Source organism: Varroa jacobsoni, unplaced genomic scaffold (assembly GCF_002532875.2).
Source record: "Varroa jacobsoni isolate VJ856 unplaced genomic scaffold, vjacob_1.0 scaffold_1326, whole genome shotgun sequence".
In the NCBI taxonomy this organism is placed as follows: Eukaryota; Metazoa; Arthropoda; class Arachnida; order Mesostigmata; family Varroidae; genus Varroa; species Varroa jacobsoni.
In genome coordinates, this window is record NW_019214228.1 from 1 (window position 1) to 14,844 (window position 14,844).

At 39.1% G+C, this 14,844-nt stretch overlaps 1 long non-coding RNA gene across 1 annotated transcript; it reads right to left on the reverse strand.

The window, feature by feature from the left end:
* Positions 1-10,463: 10,463 nt before the first annotated feature.
* On the reverse strand, positions 10,464-14,605 carry LOC111268871 (uncharacterized). Its single transcript, XR_002685433.2, has 3 exons — positions 14,273-14,605; positions 13,898-14,009; positions 10,464-13,721 (listed from the first exon to the last, which is right to left on the reverse strand). It is a non-coding gene; the product is annotated as an uncharacterized LOC111268871 (long non-coding RNA).
* Positions 14,606-14,844: the final 239 nt, after the last annotated feature.

A 14,844-nucleotide genomic window follows, 5' to 3' on the forward strand; every position in this document is an offset into this window, starting at 1 on the left:
ATATAAAGTGTTCCTTTCGTGTCTATTTACGTTTGTTAAGAAAAGTAGGATTATTTAGGCTATTTGGTGACTAGCTAGGACAATAGAAGAAGGGATATCAGAGAAATTTTTTTTTTGCTGTTCTGATCAGCTACAGTATAGTAATGCTCGAATATTGAAATAGATGGTGTGGTTCAGCGGTTAGTGGGTGATAAATTAGACAAAGACCGTAATTATAAATTTTAAATGCTAAAATATATTGAAATCTTTATATTTTATCATAGGTTAATCCTAGTGCGTAAACCAATAAGCCCGTTAGCACGTTAGAAAAATCGTATTGTGTGAGTCCGATTACTCAGCTAGTGACTAATAGTATTCTATTACTATAGGGTTTTCTATTATAATTTTAGCGGCTAGAGTAAGAATACTATTCCACTTTTTGCAGATGTTTAATGTGATACGGACTCGCTTGGTTCCATTGAGTCCTTATATCAGACATGCCTTTTGCGACCGACACCTGAGTCGGAACATGACTTTGTTCCTGACCACAGAATTTTGTTAGACTTCGGTTGCTTATCGTTTAAACTGAGTCCGAATACAGAGACCGTGACTAGGATCGCCTAGGCCTTCATAGCGATGTAACGGGTTTTGCAAAGGTCAGACATTACACGCCAGACTCAGTTGAGAGCTACAAGGACAGTCCTTATACTCCCTATAAATCGGGCGCTTCAATGTTAACCCTTATGATGATATTTTACAGCGTTCCTTTTTATGCTTTAAGCAACCTCCGTTGCCATACTATAAGATCATGTTTTCGAAGCTATTTTTGGCAAACAATAACTTTATTCACTTATGTGTTTTAGTTGTAGTAAGTTGTTTTTCTTTCTGACAAACAACTTGCTACAACTTTCTACAAAAGCTGATCTTATTGTAACGCAAAATTGCAACTTGCCTTGATTTTGTGCTGTATCTAAGGTAATTTCGAATAAAACTTTCATGGTCAGCATTGACTATACACTAACCATGATGACACGACACTCAGAACCAAGGTCAGAAAAAGGTCAGGCTGGACGACTTCGTAAAGATAGGTAACATAAAATAATTCAAATGTATCCTTTATTTTTGTAGACTTCCTTATTTTGCTAAGGAAGGAATAATCTAAAAGCTTGGCTAAAAAAGTATCCTGTAATGTTTCCTATTCTATGTTATTGCATACGTTCACATTATGCCGAAGTACACTAATACAATTACCCTTTGCATGTAGACATTCAACGGTCGATAACATTTCCATTGTTTATCGTTATTCTCTTATAACACCTAAGTGAAATGATGTAAGTTTCAGTAGCAGCAACGAGCAAAGCTCATTTGAAACGAAGAGCTAATATAATCCGCAAAAAAATATGCGGATTGTGAATTTAGCGGCTGGTCCGAGCACTTGACAACGGCAAATGTAACCGACCGATTATTGTTGGCCTGCTGTAAGTGGATTAATCTGTACCTAAATGAGTTGAACCAGACGATGAACATGCCATGTCATGGGGGACAATTTTAGTTCGCTAAGGTCCAGTGGTAGTATATTTAACGCGAAAGATGCAGGCGTGGCCTACGTTCGGAACCGGCTACAAACAAAATTTATCTTGGGCTAGAAGCCATGCGCCTGAAGCAACGTCGTACCAGACGTGAAGTTCGAAGCGTTTAAACGGGTTCGAATCTAGGTATAGATACACTTCGACCATCTAGTAGAAAATCGAATAGTACAGAGAGCAGTGCATATATATGGTAGTAGCAGTGTGTATATATATGGCACCCGTTTTTCAATGCAATTAATTTAAATTCCTTATATTGATCCCGCTTTCCTGTCTGATTTGTCAAGCAATGCTGCACAACGGCACCGAAGTCGTAGAAAGAACAGCGGAAGGTTAGCTACGGAAAAAACCATAGCGGCCTATCTCCTGTTCGACTATTATGTCCTGTACCCGCTTATAAAAATTAAAATAAATCGTCATCGAAAGTGATCATTATTATTCAATTTTTATGAATTTAGAAGAGATCTTAATTGATGCATGATGATGCTGAATTGTTTTATATAACATGTATTCGATGTAATTTCGACGCTACTAAGGGGATAATAGAATCATTTAACGTATTGCTGTGGGACCTCAGTGTTCGAGGGCCGCTAGTTGTAAAAACCTGCGATGTGTTTCAGAAATAGAACTGGGCCAAAAAAGTAATCACCCTCCAAAAAAAAATAAGGATCCACGATACAAATATTTAAGGGAAAAGCCGCTTGAGATCGTTATGAAAAATCATTTACGCAAATAATATCGATTAAGTTAATGCACTAAATAACATTGTTTTAATTAAGAACGCACACTTCAACAGAAATAATTCATAGAGAATTAGAAAAAGGAGGGTTCAAACAAAAATGACATACTTTTGCTATAAAAACTAGCTCTTACAATAATCTCGGTATAAATCTAATGAAAACTGTTGCCCTAAACACTAGAAGCAATACGTATTCCACTGAGAAACACACCAGCCTAAAAAATATTTAATATGCTATACCGGTACGATTTAATCCAATGATTAAACTGATTCATATTATTTTAGATAGATAAGATACTAAGAAATGTCTAAAGAAAAAATATTTACGATGATAATAATTAGAGAAGTTCAAAGTTATATACAAAACGATAGTTCTGACTAAATAAAGCGACAACATTAGGGGTGTTTTGGCAGCTTCGATATCGTAATTATAGCCGATGGTAAGATGCACAGAATGTGTAACTCCATAAAAAGGAAAATGAAATGTTCTTTCTTAGGAACATAACTACTGATAATGAGAGGTTAATAATATGTTTAATGTACTGTTAGGGCAAACAAAAGGAATGGAGATTCCAGCCACTTATGCTTATAACAAAACAAATGTTTAATCTGCAGCGAAGCAAAAGGCATATACAAGATACTTGAAAAAAGCTTATTGCTAAGTGTCTTCTGAGACTTGGAACATAGCAGGAACTAGAAAAATATTGCGGTACTATTTTTTGCAGTGTAATTCAGGCGTACATTGAACCGTTATAACTTAAATAAAACAGTTTATTAATACCCATTATGTCACATATTGAATTATTGCATGGTAGTAATTTAATGAACAATAATAAATAAATCATCATGCCCTTGTTAGCCTAATTATTTCACAACGACGGCTGTCATAGATTCAGACGTTCGGTATATGAATAGGTGCATCATATATGTGATAACACCAGAAGAAATAATTGGAAGCCTTAGGATTTCATGCACAAAAGGAAATTAAAAAATCATCAAAAGCTTCGTATAGAACACCCTGAAGTTTTTTAAGCATCTTCGGGTAAGATGGTCTTTTTGAAGTAATTCCGAGTCCTGCAGAGAAACTAATAGAGTGACTGCTACAGTTTGTTCCAGATTTAGCATTAACTTACGTGATTTCTCGAAGTCTTGTAAAGCATAAATACATTACTGATCTATGCGTTGCCATATTCTGGGATATAAAAATTTAAAGATTAACTTAATTATTTTGAAACTGCAAAGTAGTTAATTCTTACATTAAATGTGAGATCTTATAATGGTATACATAACACTCTCATTCTTATTACGCCTCCAATTAGTTTTTCCGTTCTAGTTATTGTTAATGGTAATAGCCCTTCCTATCGGGGACTGGAAGAGTGGATGGGAATGATGTTCTTGTTAAATACATAGATTTTCGGTGTTTTAATTAATTTCAGTAACGTATACATTGTCGGCTATCTATTTTAATTCTTTTTTTTTTTTAATATTACACTACCAGTTACTTGAGGCTCTCTAATTTTCAACATCGTAGTTCTTCTTCTTTCGTAATATATCCTGTAAATCTATAACGGCAACCAAAACTGTTGATTTAAGTTTTTTTTGTTCCTCCCTCACGGTTTTCCTTAGTACAAATCTGGAAATAGAACCCTGATAATTACGTCCGGTTTTATTGGGAAAGCACTAAAAAACTTTAGGACTAGATTCACTGTCTTGTTCGAAAACTCCAAGAAGCTCCCCATTATGTTCTTGAGTAGTTCCGCTGGCGATAATAAAACTGACATACACTTGAACATTCTCAGTTCCTGATAGCCCTTGCTATTTTATTTACTATCAACTTCGATAACCCGTTAATCCGAGATTCCCATGTCTGCGCTATTTTACGATGTCTTCGTTAATCGGACATAATGTTTCATATTTTCGTATAGTAGAGATCTAATAAGAGAAATAGAGATAGCTTTTGTGTATTTTGAGACCATCTACCTAATATTTTCATATTCAAATTTACTTGAACGCAGATTTGGAAGCGGCATGATATTTGTATCCTCGTAATGTTAGTAGGTTTTGCCAACCGATAAAGACGTTCTATTTTATCAAAGGTCATTGAAGAATCGTCTATTTAAATGGTCATAATTTTTAGAACACGGCGAAAGACTGTGCCCAAACAAATTTACGGAAAATAGCCCTATAAGTGTCGAAAACTTGTCATATGATAACCGATATAATTTATTTCTAATCTTGCAAAAAATGTTTACTTCCTGACTGAAAATACTTTCATGAAGTACGCACCATTTCTTAAACATATATATTGGTTCGCGTGGTCATAAATGGAAATTTTCGACTGTCAACCGCTAAGTCCATCTCCAATTCACTCCACCCTAAGCGTGAGTGCGTAATTGACTTCTCCCTATGGGATAAGTTAGTTTGGTTTCAAGGATTGCTTTCATCGCTAGTAACATATTTAAGGCTAATTAAGAATTTAGAAAAGATAACTTTGTTACTTAAGACTAATTATATTAAATAAGAGTTACTTATATAGCATCCATTAAGTAAATGTGTAACTTGTACAACAACATTCTGTCGCGTGTTGTAGTCAATTTGGGACAATGGATTTTAGTCTGACAAGGTTTCAGTAGCTTCTGTTCGAAAAACTTCCTTGTGCATCAATTATACTATTTAAGAGGATATAACAATAATGAAAACGATAATAAAACGTAATACCACTGAATTAGTGTTAGCCTCTAAGCTCCATACTCCAAAGGTTGATGCAGAAGGGCTGACCATGGCCTTTGGAAAACCCTTCCATTGTAGTGTCCTCCTGAACAGCATCGGGTAGGAAACGGAACACGCTTCTGATAGGGCGTAATTAGTTTCTTCTGCTTTCTTGATTGGCATGACCTTCCACGGTACCAGACACCACCTTCATCTCCCACGTAGGGAACGCTCTGGGGACCTTTGACCTATAAGACAGTTAGCAAAGGGCTATAGGCCAGCAGCACATTAGCTACTTAGCAAAATAATGGGGATTTGGTGTAGGGATGCGGTACGCGAGTGATGAGGATTGGGTTACCAATCTCCGCAACGTAAGTGGGCTCACGTAGCAAGGCCGAACGAGCGTACGAAGGCAGGGGTTATTTACAAAACATTGGAAAATCAAATAAGTGCGTAGCAGCTATTACTAGACTACAGGCTTTGTTGATGACTCCTGTTGTAAGACTTTCAATAAGTTTGCAAGGGTAAGCATAGTGAGTATATACAAGAGAAGAGGACAACGCTTCGTTGGAAATTCAGTAAATGAGCCGTACCTCAGTGCGTACGAATTATAAGCAATGAAAGTTTTTATTTATTATGTAGCTATTTATGTCTGTTGATATGGTCGCTCTACAGAAATGCGTAGTCAGGAAATATTCAATCAATCGAAAGATGGTAGATTTTTATGTGAATTATCTGAAATACACTATAAATCACTCATTCTTCTGTTTTGATTCGTATCCCGACCTACTGCATTCCGATACGGCGTAGTATTTTTGGGCCACGTTCTAAATAATGTGGAAATAGAAATATATTTCGAAGATTTTAAAGTATTATGAAGTATCATGCCACTGAAATATAATTTTTTTTTGCTAACATCTAGCAGACAAAAATCAATTTCCCTAATTTAAGCAAAACTCATCCATTATATCCTAATATACACGGCCGCTTATTTTTCTGACTTAATAGGTCTTCTGGTAGATGACTCAAAAAAGTTAACGGCAATGGACGATCGTTTGAAAGCCCATTGATGGGTTTCATAACCTAAAAACTCGCAAGAGGATCAATACAGGGCCAGCAGAAATGGCCATTTTGCGCTGCTTGTACTGCTCTTCGTTCATGTATCACTTTGTTAAGGAATAATATATGCAAGCGGTTGAGAAATAACACGTTTCTGACATCTTATTATTGTGGTGGCATAAGACCAAGCATACGACAAAGAAAAAAGGCATAGTAGGCCAAAACTCTTGATACCTACGCATGTTTACGAGGCCATCAACGATGAACAAACAAGATGGTCTGGGTGTTTCGCTAGACATATGTGCTGACGTATCACTGGCTGGTCAATACGTCACTGCTGTTAGATTCAAGGCAGAAGTGAGAGTAAGACAGAGCAGAAGTACGAGCCGTTCTATGAGAAAGTGTTACTTTACCGCTGGAAGTCTCACGTTCGTGATACTTTTCCACATCCGTCTGCTCCCGTTGTTCCTTACCCATATTGCAATCGGATAAATCTTTCTGCCCTGTAACAACGCAAAACTTATTGAGGTGGTCAGTGTCACACTTAATATTACTCTGCATCCGCAAAAATAGATCAATGAAGCCTGTAGATGTTGCACACATACGCCGCGTTTATGAGATATTACCATCTTCTTCTGTGATTTGATAACTTCGTTTCACTCTTGCATCTTTTAGGCCTATCTCCTCGTAATCACTGAACATTTCATCTTTTCTTAGGGTGGCAATATGCTGAAGGTAGGCAAACCTAAATTATATACATGTGTATATATATATATGAACATGTAGACGTCCCGTTCCTGTTAGTCAAAGAGTGAACCAGGGAATAGACTTGTCGCGATAGAAGCTTTAACCGTTTCCTGTCAGCTACCCTACATGGACGACATCTGTGTGGTGGTAACGTTTGACGGCCACATGGCTGGCCATGGGCTCCATTAAATACATGTTCTCTTCCCTTCTGCAAACATTACGGTGTGGAACCACTTTATGTTGAGCTCAATTCTTCCTTGTGGAAACACTTCCTATAATATGTTGCTTCAGCTATCAGCTGGTTTCCAATCGGGGTGGACGAAGTGAATCGGCGCTGACGAAGAGATACGAAGTGATAAAAAGTACCCGATAAGCAAGCACCCTTAGTTGTACCTAAAGGAGGATACAGCTAGATATGTATATATGTATGTGTGTGTACGTGTCCGCGTAAATAGATATAGACATCTTGATAGGTAGAAGCGCTGACTGTGCTGTTATCCACGTAGAAAAGAAAATGAATCAAGTTCCGCACTTGTTCAATGGTGCTAGTATACCGGCCACTTCGATTGTAGATACTAATATCAATGACTAAAAGATTCGTTTTGTCGATACGCAGGTGATACACGAATTGCTTTACAGCAGGTGAGGTATATGCTACACAATACTCCGTAAAGAACGTTCTTCAGGAACACGGCGTTGCTCGCTGGAGGTTAGACACATGCTAACTGATTGGGCTCTATATTGGTCCGTGAATTGTAAATATGCTTCAAGGCGTCAATTTGACAAACAAAGAGTGGAAAAGGAGTAACAGTTATTAGACCAGTAACGCTACGCTTGAAAGATACTCGCGGATCAAGTTCGTCTTGACAAAGCTTCATCAATATTAACGATTGAGCTTAGGTGTACCAATACAAACAGGTTATAATTTTTTTTTGTACATCCTCGGTCAGAAGTGCCTCATAGTTTTTGAATTTTAGAATCCTGCTATGAAAAGCATGAAATGTCCGCACTATATAGGTCGCTCCCCCTAGCATTATTGACGCTTTTCAGCTCTTAGGCAACATCCCTCTCTTTTTCGTTAGGCCTTTAACGGCCTGGTAGGAGTCACAAATCGTGACTCTTATTATTTTGTTTCATGTGCAAGTTCATGAAAAAACGCTAAAAATACAGACGCAAGATGGTTACCATGTATTGCTTGCGTCTGAGTTCTTAGTGGATTTCAGACTACTCTGAGGCTTTCTCGTTAATCACGTTTCCCCCATGTTAGGAATACCGCATATCAATAGATTAATGATGCACACAAACTCCTCATTGTTAAAGCTCTTACTCTTTGTAAAAAAGGTATCCGTGAAAACTTTTGCGCGGATCTCTAGATTTGATGCGACCGATACCAGACTACTTTATGGTACCAGACTCGCTATTGCCTCAAGCATCATCGGGACAATATAAAAACATCAGCGCCTCTTTCATTAGTTACTTGTACATACTATTCTGAGAATTGTCTTAATGAAACGAGATTTGTCGAACTTGAAGAAACTTTAATATTGATTTAGATATATCGTATTCTTTTCTTAAGAATGTTGGTGCTGTAGAGTTATCTAGTCAAGGTTCGCAGCTCTCACTATCAAAAACGCGCTGCTTTGGAAGATCAGGAGCTTACATAACGTTCACATTATTTTGGGCGATGTTGGCATGTGAATTAGCTATTTAATCGGTTGTTTGGGTAAATCGTACAAGTTGGCTGTGCTTGAAAACTAGCTATAGGATAACGAGATGTAGACTGCGTGAGTTAAAATTCGTGAATAGGCTCGTGTTATTTTTGTCGTTGTTTTTCTTAGTAGCTCACGGCATTCAATTGGTACTAACGGTAGCGATGTATTGTAGCTTTTTTCCTCATTTTGGTACGTTGTACGTATACTAATATGGAAATGGATGGATAGAACACCCATATTGGGACGGCTACATCTTCTTTCGATCCTTTATTGATATTTCTCTAGTCTAGATAGTTTGAAGATCCCTCAAGCTACACAAAAAAAGAAAAAGGCGATAAATTACGGAAAAATGAGATAAGAAAATTGCATGCATCGTATATACATTTTAGCTGTCTCATATTTAAGTCATCGGTTCGTAGCCAGCATCGGGCTTATCTAGCCTGTCTTTTTCCCTCTCATATTACGTACATAGAGAGGCCCAGGAGACTGAGCGTTCCACCGATGAGAGGTACAAAATCCTGCCAAGCAAATTTTCCTAACCTCTGCTAGAGAAGTAATCCTACTCTAAAAGCGAAATGCTCGCAGCAGTTGTCTTTATTTTTTCTCAAACATATCCTTCTGTACGCGTGGAGGCTCATGTGTAGGAGAAACAGGGCGAGGAACCGAAGTGTGGGTGAGATGGGTATGGACGAAGAAGCTTGCTGGTTCTGTGAAAAACAAAAGAATGGAGAGAGCAAAGCTAAGAAGTGCTTGAAAGAATAGCAGACCGTTATGGGCAACACGAAAATGTTTAAAACATGAGAAAGTATGAAAAAAAAGGAGACCGAAAATAAGGGAAACTCGGCGATGGTGGCGCGGGAAACTTCGCAGCATGGGAAACACCGCCATGCAATTGGAACGACCGTCGGAGCTCTCTTCTAGGACAGGAAGCCATCTAGCTAGGAGTTTAGTAGATTGTGGACTAGAGCATTTGGTCTATCGAATGTGGTCTGTCGCTTCAATCCGTGAGGAAAACAGAAATTTCTTGAAACGAGAAGAAAGGAAACGGATGGCGTCAATCTAAGGTTCGAAGATCACGTGGAGAACCTACATAAGTTAAAAATACTTCATAGAAACTCTTTTGGTGTTCTTCCACTCTGCTCATTTTTCCTTTTTATATGTGGAAATGTGAGATACCCACGAGTTAACGGGGTTGGTCTTCCTTTTTTACTCTCTGCAACCTTTGATGCGTCTTCACGCATATTTATTAATAATTGTTTATTAGCATTTAATATTAAAGATCCGCTTAGATAGTACGACCCTAGCAGTAGCATAGGTGTTTTATCTGAATTTATTTTGTGTAAAAAAACGGAATAAAAGTGTCAAATAGATAATAAAGTAGATTTAAAGAAGGGCTGTGTCTGCCGCTATTGTTTTAGATAAAACGTTATTTAGATTCTCACTTGATGCGAATTCCAGTTATAGATGGTAAAGGTCTCTGTGTACAGAACGTTACTGATTTGTGCTAAATGATGCATTCATCGACTGCAATATATGATACAAACTAATCAGTAGATTAGCTCTTATGAAAATACATAGTTTTCTTTCGAGTTTTATAGAAGTGAGTTCTATGTTTCTTTGCGACGACTACACTTCCGTAACGTGTGATCACGATCTACGCTCAGACGGCTACTCAAAGACTTGTACTCACCGAAAGATTTTTGAGTTACTATGACAATGATCTCGAAAGGGTGCTGTGTCAGTGTTAGCATCCTTGATGAAATGAAAAACTCTCGCATACATAGTTTTTATCGAATGTTGTTTCTATTTTTTGTCTATTAACAAATGCGATCGATAGTGAGCGCCACTTCATATTTCGTGCTAATATCCAAAAGAGTACACATGTTATCCAAAGTAATAGTTCAGTGAGTAGTTGTAAGAAGTGACACGATAATCTTGTATGATGGTTACCACCATAATTCCCTTCATTTATTTGAATCTTTTACAGCAGTCAGCCCTTTTAATAGAAACTCTGTCGGGAAGCTCGTTCCGAAAGATTTCTAAGAAAAATCAAAATACACATAGTGAAATTTCAGAAATGCACTTGGGGAGGGACCGTTCTCAGGGTGATAATGAGAATGGCACGCGAATATGGCGATACAACAGGGTACAGCGGATGAGTGCTTGCGGGAAATAACTTAGTTTCCTTTGAAAATTCCTCATCGAAGGTAACTTCTCAGAGGATCTGTGAAGGCCCACGGGAACTGCTTCGAATCGTATTCGAGTGCCAGGTGTACTCGCAGATAGTATGTTTCACAGACACCACCATCGAGTAGCGTTTGCACCGGCCAAAGTCGTTCAAATCCTACAGGCTCTTTAAATGTTATTATACCGTATATGAATGCCATAACCTTTGAAAGCGTAACAACTTCCTCGAACGTCACATACTATATTATACATTATAAATCAATATACGCGTTGATACATCTCAATGCATTTAGTATGTGTTTATTAGACCGAACGTTAACTTCCGATGTGTTAACCCGACATGCCGTTTTGCAATAGAAAAACGTTGTAGAAACTGGACTACTGCCTGCCCCTCCGAACTGTTTATTTTAACTACCTTAGGAGACGCTCTATTCTGTATTCCTTAGCGCTAACATGACACTGTTATTATCACTAGACGTCAGTAAAATACAATTACACTAAAACACTGATCATTTAACGCCATTGACACAGAACGCCAATGCGTTCCAAAGCCTAAAACCTGAATTTGTTTGAAAGGTTTTATAAGAAAGCTAACACTTCATAACGCCACTGCACATTTACTGTTCTGTCGAAAGTGGCTGGCCATTGAAATTCTTATTGGGCGACGACTGTAACGCGAGAGACGCACGCACTCATTTCGCTGCTTTCGGCAGTAAAAGATCCTGCCAATAGAGGATTTACTCTCGTGTATTCACGTTGAATTTATGCCACATAGCGCGTTCGAAACGCAGCGTTCTAGGAGTCGCTGGGAACACTCTCGAACGATTATGATTACATCACGATTGCCTCGAAGCTTTATTCGCATTATTTTCGGAAATAGTTAATAATCAGGAATAACTATATCAATTTGTCGTCATTTCGGGGCAAACAACACGCTCCGTGAATGCCCTCAACGTCGCAAGTAGCTCCTATTGGCTCGCATTTGATGAGATTCAGTTGCGACAAGAGCTTGGACTAATTTGAATGTTGCTACTAAATGTTTAAGATAAACGAGTGAAGTAAACATTTTGTTCGTTAGAGGCGCTGTCAAGGGCTTTACGACTGCCTAGTCAGTCTAACAGAACCATTGCATCCACTCAATATCTAATCGCTTCTAGAGATTTGCAGAGACCGGCGTTCAAAATCTGAACAAAGCTGAACAAAATCAGATGCCTGCCGACCCGCCAAGACGACGGGTTAAAGTGGAAAGTTTGTTTATCTCGCTGCAGCTTCTGCTGCTGCTGTTGTTGTTGTTGTTGTTGTTGTTGTTGTTGTTGTTGACTCTATACGCAGCGAGATTTGCGAAATCTCAGCGTGTAGCGCCCTCTCGTGGACGACGCACAGCCCCTGGGAACGATGTTGGCAACAACGATCGAAGCCGTAGCTTAGCATACAGACCTCTGTCCTGTCACGCAGAAGGATCAGATTTCACTTGTAAAGACTTACGTCTCAGAATCCTCTCTCCGGATTTCTATCGATGTGTGCGCATCAGCGTTGCCGATTCCAAAACGAAGGGCAAGACGATGAATGCAGGCAACGACGTTCGCCGTGATTCATTCTTGTCTGTTCCAGTAGCAGTAGAAGTTTAGATAGGCGTTTGCCGATGGCATAGCGCAACCTTGCCAAGGAAATCAGCAAAAGACAGGAGCTTTCGTTATATTATCAGTTCTCTTTTTTGCGCCTGTTTCACTGGTACGTTTTCAAATTACGTCCGCCGACAAATGTTTGATAAACGTTTATATCTTTCAATATTCACCTTTAACTGGTATTTACAAAAACCTCTTCGTTTTTCCATCCTAAGTGTCGCCACTCAGAAAACAAGCAACGTAAGCATACATCAGCTCAAGATGGTAATTATGATATTTTAGAGAAGTTTCAGACGATGAAAACACTTAATCGGAGTTTTCGGTAAGAATGGAAAGTAACCTAGTCTGTTGTTCAGCTTTCCCCAAGAAGTGCCTTGGCGCAGAGTGGCTACGCTTCATTTACAAATAATGAGTTTACCTTGAGATTGAAGCCTTATAAACTTTCTAAGCTTTCTAGAAGATTTGAGAGACTGTCATTTAAAAAAAAAAATTGAATCGTAAATCTCGTCACTTTTAGAAAAATATTAAAGGGATCAGTACGAAGTAGGAAGAACACTGAGCTAACAGCAAACTTTGCCCTCCAAACGCTTAGGATTCTGGTCAAAGACGCATTAGCATTAGTGCATAGTTCTGCCCGGTGCAGCTATGGGCATACACGAAAATTTCTGCTTGACACAGCAATTCCTGCCAGTGTTGTGCACGAACAACCATCCGCGTCTATGTGTTACGTCGCTTTTTTAGCCCCTCGTCTTGGCGCTGAATGTAACGCTATTCGATACCGTCCGCTTGGGAACACATTTTCACATATAGATGCGGCACGGCAGGCTTGCGAAAGCGCAAAAAACCAAATACAGCCTCGCGGGAAAGAGATGCTACTCCGCACACGCTCACTGGCTGATGCAAAGGTTATAGAAATGCGGACACTCACCCGTGCACTCACAGATTCACATCGCCAACAACTGACCCGTCACCAACATCTCTTTAGAAGTTAAAAAAAACGTTGTATACTGACAATGTTGAAGTTGTGCGCTGATCCAAGAGCACAACATAGTTGAGAGATAGGATGGCATCGAATAGGGAGGTGAACTAGGGGGATTCGCCTTCGAATCTCAAGGGAACGCGACACATGTCTTGGTGAACTTATCCCCAGCCATCTATCTGCTAGGTGCTTCTGCTGTCGCCATATAAACATACTTCTATGACGGACATCCAAGCATAGCGACGACACGGTGCATGCGCATCTACACAGACATTTAGAACACAATGCTGTTTCTCGAACATGGGCAAAACGAAGCTGTAAGACGTAATATAATGGAAGGAAGTCTTCTACTGACAGCGAGACATGATTGCTGACAACGGCGGATGAGCAGTGAAGTATCTGCAAACAAACAAACAAACGATACTCTTGAGTTTCGTTATTTTTTAGATAATAGTAACAATCACACAGTATGCAAAGCGAGCCACTGATTTGACTAAATGCGTACGCTTTTATATATGTTTGGATCATTACCTCTGGAGATCGAAGTCATCAAATGTTTTCTGCCTCACACGTACCGTGTCATGCTCAAAGTGGAACAATCATATGTCAAGCTGACAATCGTGGTTCTCGAGCGAACAGTGGGTGGATCCGATTTGTTAAGACATTTTCTTTAGCACTCAGTGATACCTGGTTAGCAGTCAAGGACATATTCGTTCGTCCACAACGAAAGGCATGACATCAAACAGAAAGATAAAACGGAATAAAATAGCTTTAAACACTTTACCTTGTCGCTACCTGTCGTTCCAGGTATCGTTCTCATCTGTCTTTTTCGTACCTTTTCGTTCTCTACTTTCTCCCAGTTGCGCTGATAAGAGGAAAGATGCTTCGTCATTTTTATACTCCCTGTCGTTGCAGCGCGACAAATCGCTTTAGGGTGACCTGTTACTTACCGTTAGGTTGATTCGTAGCACGCACTGAAAAGCTACATCCCGATCCGGCTTCTCAAACCAGCCGTGGAACGCGGCAGCGGTGGAAGCTCAGTTGGCTGGCAAGCAGCTCAAGGAGCCACGATGTGCTCACTGTGGCAAGAATTAATTCCTGGTTCACTTCTACGTTTTCGCAGAATCGATTTAACGGCCGCGTACCCATCCAGCATAGCAGACCGTCGTCGGACCGCTAAAAGGATTTTCCAAAAGTTCAAAACATATTATCCCCATTCAAGCCCTTCATCCTTTAATCAATAATAAGGCTTGTTCTCTTCCACATATAGAGAGTATCCGGTACAAATTGGGACAAAATCAGTCTTACAAAAGTTCCTAAAAAGCTAAAAAAAAAAACCTCTTATAGTCTACATGGTTGATCCAATAGGCGATTGGTTCTTATCGCGCTCCTTTCATAGGCTCATCTTGAAAACAGCCTACAATATCTGCATAAAAAATCATTGATCATCAGAAATGGCTTTTGCTGCATCTTCTAATAATTCTTCAATCTGCCTAGCCTGATTCGTATTGTGGATCTTCTA